The following is a 12738-nucleotide window of genomic DNA, read 5'->3' on the forward strand; positions in this document are numbered from 1 at the left end:
TAAACTAGAAGCCAATGAGCATCCTCAATCCATACTGCCCCTTGTGGGTTTTTTTTACAAGGAACCAGGTGGCATCCTTCGCAAAGCTAGCCTTTCTCCCCACCCCCTGTTGCATCTGTCATACTGTATTTGGTTAAATGCAAAATTCAGACCCTGTCTTACTATTTCATTTCCTTGGCTTGAATGGGACAAAAGACTTATGTGCAAGCTGCTCCAAAGACCTCACCTCTCCAGGGCCGCCCAGAGGATTCCGGGGGCCCGGGGTCTTCGGCAGCGGGGGGCCCTTCCATTCCGGGACCCGCCGCCGAAGTGTCCCGAAGACCCGCAGCGGGACCCCCCCGCCGCCGAATTACCGCCGAAGTGGGACCCGCCGCCGACGTGCAGCCCGGTCTTCGGCGGTAATTCGGTGGCGGGAGAGTCTCACCGCGGATCTTCAGGGCACTTTGGCGGCGGGTCCCGGAACGGAAGGGCCCCCCGCTGCCGAATTACCGCCGAAGACCGGGCTGAACTTCAGCGGCGGGTCCTGCTTCGGCGGTAATTTGCCGGCGGGGGGTCCTTCCGCCCCGGAGCGGAAGGACCCCCCCGCCCCCCCGCCGGCGAAGACCGGGAGCAAAGAAGCTCCTGCGCCCGGTCCCGCAAGAGTTTTCCGGCCCCCCCGGAGCGAGTGAGGGACCCCGCTCCAGGGGCCCCGAAAAACTCTCGTGGGGGCCCCTGCGGGGCCCAGGGCCTGGGGCAAATTGCCCCTCTTGCCCCCCCCCCTCTGAGCGGCCCTGCGCCGCTCAGAGGTTATAGTCTCCCGGGTAGCAGGTTTCAGAGTGGTAGCCGTGTTAGTCTGTATCAGCAAAAACAACGAGGAAGTGGGTTATAGCCTACGAAAGCTTATGCCCAAATAAATTCGTTAGTCTCTAAGGTGCCACAAGGACTCCTCGTTGTTTCTCCTGGGTAGGTTTTATTTTTAAACCCTTTTCTCGTTTTGCTTAGCACGGCCCTTAGCACAATGGGGTTCTGGTCCACAACAGGGGATCTATATTGCAGATGTTTCTGCGTTTCAGTGAATCAGTAGGAATAACAACACCACCAGCTCAAACCAGAATGCAAGGCATACTGAGGAACTAGGCCTGCGAGCTGTGCTTTGCCTCACAACACTCCAGCAATTAACTGTGCACAAATGAGCAAAGAGGAAATCACATTGAAGGAGACGTCGGCAACGTAATCCAAACGGCCACAAATGGAGGAAGAGAGGGAAGGACAACTTGTTCTCTAAGACTTGGGGTGGGATATAATATAAAGAGGACCAATAAACAGAGAAAAGTGAGCTCTCCGTTGGTGATTTCCCCAGGCCCCAAAATCTTGGGGTGGCTCTGATGGGCCAGTTTGGGTGGAGGAGGAGCTCAGAGGGACACAATGATATTTTATTTGTTAATAGGCAGGTTTACAAATTCAAGGCTCAGTTTCACTGTGTGGTTCACAGGAACAGTGTGGGGATAAAAGGAGTCCAAAATATAGATGCATGAAAAGAAACGTCTAGAAAACCATAAGGCCAGCAGAAGAGTTTCCTTCACCGCTCCACCCCGCATTTCAAAGGAAACAGGGTTTCTGGTGAAACACTCTGAGTGTATATCACAGCCATGCTGCAGCTAGCCCACCACAAGGTAACAGCCTACTACTGCTGCTACTACAACCTAATGGATTTACTCCTTCAGCTCAAGTGGTAGCAATGCGGGGTGTGGTGCTGAAGAGCCCTACTTCAAATCCTAGTCATGACTTAGGGGAAGCAGAAGTCAAACCTGAGTATTGCAGCATTATCTACTGCATGAGAACCAGGAAGTGAAAGTGATTAGAAAGAAAAGTGAATTTGAGCGTTCTGTACTCATTAGCCAAGCTAAGAGAAATACAAAAAGTAAACAAACAGGGAAAGAAAGTTGGATGCTCTATGGGTATTAATTTAAAGTGCTATTACCCAGGTAAACATTCTAAATCTGTGGGGTTTTAAACAACTTCTTCATCTGTGATGTTATTTAACAATAAAATATCAATGGAAAAAAAACAAGAAAATACAGTTAAAAAGTGACATTAATGGGATCTAGTCTAGCTGTAGGGGAAACAAGTCCTCCAGAGGTTTCGTACAAAAGAAAGAAAATTTCATGAGAATATACAGAGCCCAGACAAAGTGCGTTAAACCTGATGGGCCTGTCTTCAGCTTGCTCAGGCATTTAAACCCATGCAGAACAACAGCCATTCATATTGACTTTACCCAGGTCTAGATGCCTGCAGAAGGTGCGGGGCCATGCCAGCTCTGGATGCACACCCCACATACGCCAGACATCCCTGGGCAGAAATGGAGTCTGTTAAATGTCTATGAATTTTTACCAGATCGCATCCCCTTGAACCGCACTGGACAAGTCGACAAAGCAGTTTCAAAAGCAATGTGTGTGCGACAGCTCACGGGTGCAGAAGCCAGGCAGAAAAACCAGCCCGTCTGCAAGCTCTGCATTCATATAAATGAAGGGGAAAGGGTCTCTTGTGGCCAAGCTTGGCTAAAAGAAAGTATAAATGGCTTTACTACTGCACAATGGGCCAGGTGGATTATGGACTCCCCCCCGCCCCCACCTTTCTCTGAAGACGCACACAGAGGCGGGATGCTGGCCTGAGTGGATCGTGAGGTCCTTGTGCAATGGCAAACGCTGGCTTCTCAGAGACAAGGTAGGTCTCAGCCCCAGCATTCAATATCTACTCTTGCAGTCTGTCAGGCTAGAGCAAGCTCTCTTTAGCTGACAAGCTCAGCCCCATTCCCTTCCTCCCCAGCTCCCTGGTAAGCTCTGCTGTGAGAAAATGCACCTGTGTTAGCCTCTGGACTGAGAGCGGGAGGGGGTGTTAACCCCTTCTCTGCCACTCACCAAACAGGATCTGTATCTCAGGACAGCATTTCGGGATCTATGCTTTGTACAGCAGGAATCAGCCTGGAAGGAGAAGAGAAAAATGGACTGAATAAGCAGCATGAGGCAACAAATGAAGTCAGCAAGCAAAAATAAAGACGGACCGTAAGGTTTCTTTATAGCGGTGAAGCCACTGAAGCGGAAAGATGAGGCAGCCCATATGGTAGCGACTAAGGAATGATTTGTCACACCTGGTTTACACGAAAAAGTTGTGCCAGCATGGCGGGTTGTTGGCTGGAAGTGTTAGCGAGGCCGGCAGAACCCGCGCTGTAAACGCAATTTAGCTGACAGAAGCACTCTTCTGTCAACGTGGCTAACGTCATTCAGGGAGGTGGTGGTGTTATGTCGGCAGAAGAACTCCTTCTGTTGGCATATGCAGCATCTACACTAGGCTGCGTCTATGTAGGCTCTGCAGTGTAGACATGGCTGCAGTTACAGTCTGCCATGAATTTGTCTATGCCGCAATAACTAAAGCAGAGCCAAACTTGCTGATTTCGGTCCCTGTGGGTCTGGGCGGACATTTGAGTTGGGCTCAATTCATGTGGTTTTGTTCTAAGATTTGGGCTGATTTGAATCCAGCAGAGTGAATGCAGACACTCCCAATGAAACCGTGCAGTTCAGTTAAGCTCTTCGTGCTGCTTATAGATTGGAGGTTTAATTCAACCCTGGAACGTAGCAAATGCCATCCTAGATCAGTCTAGTGATCCATAAAATCTGGTATCCTAATGACAGTACAAGGTGCTTCAGAGCCTACCAGCTGCAGCCTACAGATTGGATAAAAGCCGTGCTATCCTTGCCACTACTTCATAGATATGGAGCTAAGTTTTATAGCCCAGATCAGGCCCTGTATCCAGAATTCAAACACTAAAGCTTAACTGAACTTTTTCACATTTCAACCAAAAAAAGTTTGCTTTGGCTCAAGAACTGGGCTGGGTCTTTGCTCATCCACACAAGTTACTGCTACCCTCAAAATATGCATGGAGGTTAGGTTCCAGCTGTGTACGAAATTCACAGATCCTGAGGCGGGGCACTAAGGCAAGGATGGGGAGCTGCCCGGCTTCCTCCAAATTCAGGGAAATAGTCACCAGTAAAACTGCAGAGGGAATGGATCAAACAGGTGTCAGCCTGACCCCAAAAGCCTCATTCTTCTGCATAGGGATGTGCCTCACTCTGATATATGGGGGACCACGTTGCTGGGGAACAAATCCATACAGTGTCACGATTCCCAGAGAAACCAAGATATTTAGGCGCATTGATGTCAGTGGGGATGAGGTGCCTAAATACCTTTATGTCCCTATAGGACTGGAGATGCCATCACTTAGCACAGGTCAGTTTTAACATAACGCATATGGAAAACTGCCAATTGCTAATGGCAAGAGATTAAAGCTCCTGATTGGTTGCGAACGACACACATCCTATTACTTTTGATCGTCTTTCTCTCCCACCTGGCCGGCTTGTCCCATCTACCTATTAGCTGCTGTCTTTTAGACAGTAAGCTCTTTGGGGCAGGGATGAGGGACTGCCACCTTCGATTCACTTGCACAGCGCTCGGTACAATGATTGAGGCCCCTCGATGCTCCTGCAGTATAAATATTAAATAATAATAAATGATGGGACAGCAGCAAAGCAGGCTCTACAGCATCAGTCGGAAGATAGAGGCCCCCACCAGCCCCCATTTCAAAGAGTGCAATGCAGGACAGTTAGCTGCTACAACAAGCTTTAAAGAAAGCCAATTGGGGCACAGAATTGACCTCCATAAACTTCAGAGTTCTAGATGGAATCTGAGTAATTTCCTTGATCTTTTATTGCCCTGGTTAAACAACATATTGGGGCAATTATTTTTTTTTTTTTACAGTCCCTTAAACAAATCAATTGCAAGCCCCATAAAGTATATGGGTCTGAGTTTCTGGTCTGTTATACCAGTTTTAGGGCACTATAACTCCACTAAAGTCAAGGGAAGTGCCATTTTGTAATTCCAGTGTCAGAGAAAGGAGAATCAGGTCCTTTATATTTATGGTTTCCCCAAAAACTGGGCGGCACTCATCAACATTCCTCCGTTGTGTGCATTTTTAGGAAGTCTTTCTTTTTATGGAAAACAATTTTGGGGATAAGAAAGAAAGATCTGTCAGGTTTGTCCATAAAGGACAAGATTCAATGAGCAAGGTCTGAAACTGACCACACCCTAATCTACTGACCTCGGATTCTTTTTTATTGTCTGTTTATAAGCTTTTGTGTTTCTTAATTCCTACTTTCAGAAACATTAAGGCCCTACCTTTGCAACTGTTCACACATGCATCAAGTTACTCTGCACCATGGCAAATGGAATCACCGTCTTTCTTGAGCAAGAGGCATTTATTATAGGAAATAACTAGGAATTTCAGACAACTAAATGGACTTCCACACAACTTGAGCCTCAGCTTTGTTCCTGGTAAACAAAAAATGATCATCCCCTGACTGGAACTCCATACAGCACTGGGAGACTTCTAGGGGCTGAATATTATATAGCAAATAAATATATCATTGCACTGCCAGGTGGGTTTACAGGATCAGGGTGTGAGTTTGTATTTAAGGGTTTGCTGTTCATAATTCACTGGAAGAAATGTTCCAGCTCTTCCATTTCACTTTGAAATGTTTATGTGAAAATGTAGGCTAAGAATTTCTCTCCCCCAGAGGCAGGCATACTTTTCTACAAGGTTCTTGTTAAAATCATCCCAAACCCTTGAGATATATCTGGCTAGTTGGGTTGAAGGGGGCCTAGGTTAGAGTCAGGCATGTGTTTTTCTTGCATGATAGGAACAAGATTGCAGGGTCAAAAGTTTACAGGGCTGTTTTAAATGTATTTTTGATTGTAATTGATTTCTCTCTGTGTTGCAAATAGGATATTGAAATGGTGTTTGTAAATAAATATTACCGTATTCATTGTCACAGTCTGTAAACGGTGCCTGGGATAAATTGATAGCCCGTGAGCAGCCAGTGTGGTTAAACTGCAAGTGAGAGACATCAGCAGCTCAGAATTCAAAGGGCCAGGTCCTAACCTGGTGTAAGTCAGCATAGCTCCACTTACTTTAGCGAAGTTCTGCTGGTTTACACCAGCCACCAGTCTGGCCCAAAGAGCCTGATACCAAGCTCCACGAGGTTAGGAGAGGGATTAAGCTCTTACATGCCAGCAACGATTCTGGAAGAGGTCAGAGATCACCTTCCTCACTATAGCAAATTCTTGAGAAATCCCAAGGCTGTTGCAAACCTCTGTGAAATCCATTGAGCAGCTCCTCCCAGGACCTACTGGGCACATCAAGGGCTATAATTAAAGATACCCAAAACCAGTTATTGATGAACTAAAAACTAACTCAGTCTGAACAGACTCTGACGACTCTGGCTTCTCTCTGCTGTGTTATCTGAAGGATTGGCCCTTCCACCAATATATTAAATTGTTCATACTTGTTAAGAAATAATATCATGATGACAGGTCAGCAGCAGCATCTGAATGCACCCCAAGAATTAAAGCAGTAACTCGATTAACTGTCAGCAGTTGTAGGCTGTTATCCTCTCGATAGACTAGTCCCTAGAAGGGGGCCATGGCACATATTTTACAAGAGTGTTAGTATAACATGCCAGAACTCCCAGCATTGGCAAATCACAGCTCTGCCTGCAATAAATAGACTATAGCAGAGAGGGGGAAATGTGATTCATATGCATTGGGTTTGACCCCCAAGTTCAAATCCTCAAGCATTCTGTGAACAGCATTAAATGTCATATTCCTGCAACAGACAATTCAATTCTCCAGAACAGCCAAGATCAAAGGCAGGGCACACCACATACAAGCTGACACCCTGTGGACTCTCTCTCATAATAACAAATCAGTGGGCACAGCCCTGCACTTGTGAGCAATGCTAAAGTAAATCGGTGTGGGGCTAGTGAACCTGAAACGAGCCATCCTGTGCCCCTCGCTTGGCTGAGCAGGCTAACTGAAATCGAGGAGTCTGGTATTCTGCTGCTTTACACCTTCCTTGTGTAGTCAGTTCACACCTCTGCAATGTGGGTGTGGAAACGCTGCCAAAACAGAGTGGTGTCATCTTATACGCTTTGGAGAGGTGCAAATGATATAAGCGCAAGGCAGTGGAGAATTAGGCCCAATACCTGGACCTCACCCACCTTGTCTCTCTAATATCCTGGGACCAACATGCCTACAAGGACACTGCATGAATAAGGATTACTCAGATTAGGAAACATCTGCAGGCTCAGGCCCAAAATAAGCAGCAATCTTGCTAGTAATAAGCCAGGGGCTAATGCGAATCAAGCGTAGTATCTGCAGCTGAGCTCTTGCCTGGGAAAGGCACAAGCTGGATGTGGATAGCAGGGGCTGGGGGAGTAAAGGTCTCTGAACAGCATCCCGCAGCCTCGGAGCTGACGGAAGGTTTCCCAGGTCTGCGGAATGCAGGAACGGGGAAGGTGATGCATGTGGCCCCTCGAGGGCAGATTTGGGATTACACTTCCACTCGGGCAGACAGCACGTTTTATTGGAAGGATGGTCTCATGCACCAAAGAGCTGCAGGCAGGGGTGAAAGTAACTTAAAGGACTTACCAGTACTCTGGAGTCCTTAAGAGGGGGTGGGGCCTCAACTGGAAGAGGCAGGGCCTTTAAATCCCCAGACTCTTTAGATCACCCCCGGAGCTACCAGCTGCACAGGCAGCTGGGAGCCCCAGAGCTAGGGGTGATTTAAAGGGATTGGGGCACCCCGCCAGCTGGTCCCCCTGCCCCGCGCCCCCAGCGGCATCCCGCCAGCCGGTCCCCCTGCCCCGCGCCTCCAGCAGCGCCCCGCCAGCGGCCGGAGCCCCGGCCCTTTAAATAGCTGCCAGGGCCCTGCTGCCGCCTCCTTGGGGATCTGGCAGCAGGGCTCAGGGACGATTTAAAGGGCTGGGGCTCCAGCCGCTGGCGGGGAGCTGCTGGGGGCACGGGATAGGGGGACCGGCTGGCGGGGCGCTGCTAGAGGCGCAGGGTAGGGGGGACCGGCTGGCGGGGCGCTGCTAGAGGCGTAGGGTAAGGGGACCAGTTGGCAGAGCAGCACAGGGCAATTTAAAATATAGGAAATTTCAGAACTCTAGAAAGTGGAAGGTGTTTGCTCTCAATAGCTATAGGGATGGTTTTTGAGTGAAAATCTTTAAATGTTTCATAGATGTTTGGGTCCTCACCCCGCCCCCCCCCCCCCCCCCGCAGCAATCTAGGGACTAGTTTCATGCAGTTGAGAAGGAACTGCAAAAATCCTGCCCAGTCAGTGGTTTTTGAGCGATTTAAAGGGGCCCCAAGCCCTTTAAATGGCTGCCGGGGGAAGCCGATCTGCCCCGGTAGAGTGCACCGGCTCTTGCCGTACCAGGGTGCACCAGCTTACTTTCACCTCTGGCTGCAGGCCACATCTCAGCAACCATCTCTGATCCGAGGATGAAACAGGACGCTCACCCCAGCTTCCTAGAGAATCCCAGTTACAGAGGAAATCCATAGCATCCACACCGAGAAAAGGAAAATTGAAAAGGACCAGAATGATGCACTAAGAGGCCCTCCGTCCTGCAAGCCAGTTAAGCAGACTCATTGTGGTAGATCCCATAGTCTATTTATGGTACTTATATGGCCCCCCAGCATCACCATAGTGTCAGAGCACGTGAACTGAGCCGCATAACACTTCTGTGAGGTAGAGAAATGCTCTTATGCTCATTTTACAAATGGGGAAACTGAGGCACAGGGAAACAAAGTGTCTGGCCCAAGGTCACATAGGGAGTCTGTGGCAAGGCAGAGGCTTGAACACATGTCTCTTGAGTCCCTGGCTAGTGCCCCAACCACTGAACCATCCTTCCACCCTTGCTGGGGGGGGGGGGGGAGAAAGGCAGGGGCATCCTCTTCTCCAGCAGTGTGCTACAGGTTTTTGTAGCAGAACAGATCAATCATGTCACTGGGGAAAAAAAAACAGATTCCCACATGGGGCAAATTAACCCAGCTGTGGTCACCGGAGGAAATAATTGACATTTTGCCTAAGACCAAATTGTTACCATCCAATAGCCACCCAACGGCCCCTCTCAGCTGGGATTCTCACCTAATTTTGTCAAGTGGTGCTGACTGGTCTGCCTGGCCAACGACACCACAAGCGCAGAGCAAAGTGCATCTATGAGACTACAGCAGCGGCTCTCAAACTTTGGTACTGGTGACTCCTTTCACACAGCAAGCCTCTGAGTGCTACCCCCCTTCTACATTAAAAACACTTGTTTATATATTTAACACCATTATAAATGGAGGCAAACCAGGATTTGGGGTGGAGGTTGACCGCTCATGACCCCCCCATGTAATAACCTCACAACCCCCTGAGGAGTCCCCAAGTTTGAGAACCCCTGGGCTACAGCTTCCCGGGTCCACCGTTTCTCAAACCAAAAGTCACAGAGGGAAGGACACACAAGAAAGACTGACGGACACTTAGAGACCAGCTGAAGGGTTCTCGTGCAACATCCACTAGGGGTGAGTGGGAGCAGCTGATGGTTCCCAGCTCCGTGGTCAGTTGCACAGACGTCCACATCACAGAAGCCACCACCACAGCTGCTGCAAAGAGGCAGATAGTTCAACGGGCCAATCAACTGCCTGTCGGGGGGCTCTCTCTGTAACAGGACTGAGGCGTGTCGGTGGAGGAAGCCTGCACGGCTGCTTTCCATGATGACCTCATCTGTGCACTTGGAGCGTCGCTCCGTCTAGTTCAACTGCTTCACCAATTTGCTCCAGCGGAGGATTCGGCCCCCACTCCCCAGGCATGCAAATCCAGTGCCTTCCCCCACCACCACGCAGTGGAAGGATTTTTAGAAACTGTCTCTCCGGAGCGTAATATCCGCAGAGAGACACGTTCCGGAGCGGAGCCCATCTAAACGGCAGAGTCAGCACTAGCCAGAAAGGGCTGCCCCTTGCAGAAGGGCTGATCCCCTTTCTCTTGGAGCGAGGACTTTGAGAAAGGATTGGGGGGTTTCGATGCCATTGCTTCCCTGATTTAGAGGGGCTGCGCTGCCTGGTACTGTTTAGACGGGAGGAGGCCAGTCAATAAAGGAAGATGAAGTAAGCTCTGAATGAGGAGGCCTATTTTCTGCTCCGGCACCCAGCTGAAGGTGCCTGCATTGTTCGGAGGCAGTGACCCAGGAGGGCTGGCAGCCTCCCTGTCCCATGAACTTGAGGGTGAAACCCCACAGCTATTGTCTGCCCAGGGACGTCAGAAAACATGGGAAAAGCAGCTGTATTAGCATTTCAATGAGCCCCATGAGAATGTGTCAGCTGCTCACTACCGGGGGATTTATAGGGTTCTCCGTGCAGGAGGAGGGGGCCACGGGGCCCAGTGGATTCCACTCCATCACGGCTGCTCTTAGCAAGAGATTGCCTTTCGAGTAGCCCACTGTTATTCCACTCCTCTTATCCCAGCTGCACGTGAGTAGTGGCTCCTAACTGAGACAAGCTCAGCCAGGCTCCTACCAGCTGAGACAAAAGCATCGGTCCCATTTCCACACCTTTGGCCGTTCCGAAGCTTATGGACAAGGAAGTTTCTCAACAGGTGAAGTCCAAGAATCGACACGGCGGGGGGGGGGGGACCCTGCTATTGGGCAAAGCCGACTCTAATATTCAGCAGATTCAACCTCCTGCTCTGCCTTTTTGCTGCCGCCGTGGGAAATTCCTTTTTCCCTCAGCCCCTTCAATGAATGTTATGAAGCCACAGACGTCCGCTGCCAGAGCTAAACGAATCACCCCATTAGCTGGCAGCAGTAGTGGGCTGTTCTCCTCTAATGGACCAGCACTAAAGGGCAAAGGGCCACATACTTTGCCAGCATGTTACCATCATCTCCTTTTTTGCGATTGCAACAGTTGCTCTGATTGATTGTATCTAGTTAACCCCAAGTTTGTTTTCATTCACTGGGCCTCAAGAAACACTAGCACACACGGATACATTGAACCACGTTGGGTTATAACATTATTCACAAAGGGGGCGGAAGTCTGCAAATTTCTGAGGGCTACACAACTCTCCATGACCATGTAGGTTATAACATTCGGGAAGAGTCCTGTGCCGTTTTATAAAGGCCGCAGGAGTGGAGAGAAAGAAGAGAGGATGAAATTGTGCATAGCTTAGAAGAACTAGGACTTGACTAGAGGCAGGAGCAGGAATCCTGTACTTAGGGTACGTCCAGACTACCCACCGGATCGGCAGGTAGTGATCGATCTATTGGGGATCGATATATCGTGTCTCGTCTAGGCACAGAACTTCACCAGGAGCGGAGTTGACGGGGGAGTCCTGGCTGTCGATCCCGCACCGTGAGGACAAGAGGTCAGTCAAAATAAAATACGTCGACTTCAGCTACGCTATTCCCGTAGCTGAAGTTGCGTGTCCCATCCCCCCCAGTGTAGACCAGGCCTTAGAAACACCACAGGAGAAGACAGCCTCTGCTGTCTCTGCTCCAGCTTGTAGTGACTCCACATGCATCAAGTTTCCACACACAAATGCAATTAAGAATATGCTCTTTAAAAAACCTAAAGAAATTCCTGAACTAAAAACTTCATTGTGATAGATAAGGTTGTAAATACAGTTATGGCAGGATGGTGCTGTTACACATAGTCTTACAAGTTCTTTTTCTTAGCCTGGAAGCCATGCAGAGTCTTTGAAGAAATGCTGCATTGCGGTTAGTGTTGCATTACACTTTTTGGGGAGCAGTTGCAAGCAGCAAGAAAGTTTGCTATCTGCCTTAATATCTCTAACTAGCGTTGATTTTGCTTCCTGGGAACAAATCACTGATTTTGGAGCTGAGATTTCCAAATGAGAGTTTTTTCTGCATATGCCATTTGTGACCACCTCTGTTCAAGGACTGATGTATACAATGGAAACAAACAAATTGCACTAAGAAAATACCCTGATTTCTTGTCACTGATTTCTCCTCCAACAGGAAACTGACTTGCAAGAACTCAGTATCAGCTACCGTTCTGCAGAGGGGCAGCTATACATACCCACTCATTTAACATCAGAATCTCCAGGAGCAGTTCAGGTCCCAGTACCAACATTAATGCTGGTCTCTTAACCCTGACCACCCTCTCCATTTTAACACTCAGCTAGGAGCTCCAGTATCAGGAGAAAAGTGGCACACTGTGATCCAGCATGGGGGGAATCTTGAACCAGCTCTACACCACTCACTCTTCTGGCCTAGGTGTGTGCTTCACAAATATAATAGGACTCTGCACTTTACCACTTTAAAAAATACTTGCAACTACTTTATCCTATCACTGTCATGGGGCATCTGCAACACTATTCTGGTAAGGCTGCTGTTTTGTTTTCGGGTGGGGGGTGGTATTAATTTCATTTTTCCAGGTTTATTTTTAGCGATCTGAGCATTATGTAGGTGTCCAAAAATCAGGGGATTACAGGGCTCTTTGTATATACTGGAATGAATAACCTCAGTAATCTCTTTGTAATGTTCATGTAATGGCACAATATTAGAGCACACTAGGGAACCTTTAGTGCACACCAGCAGGGTCTACATCCATCAATTAATGTTCAACACATTAGTATGCTTTAGAAATCATACCCCTATAATCCACAGTATTGCTTCATGTAGACAAGCCCTTGGATACTGGTGTTTATTTAATAAACATGGATTTTTTAAAATTTGTGTCTGTGTGCAGGGGGTGGTATTTTATCAGTGTTTGTTGGTTAACCTAAAATCAGAAGCCCCGTGTATTTGTTTATCTGGAGCAGAGGTGAAAGGTCTCCCTTGCAGAGCTGTGTATCTACAGACTCAGAGGTAG

The sequence above is a fragment of the Mauremys mutica genome, chromosome 1, assembly GCF_020497125.1.
Source record: "Mauremys mutica isolate MM-2020 ecotype Southern chromosome 1, ASM2049712v1, whole genome shotgun sequence".
Taxonomy (NCBI): Eukaryota; Metazoa; Chordata; order Testudines; family Geoemydidae; genus Mauremys; species Mauremys mutica.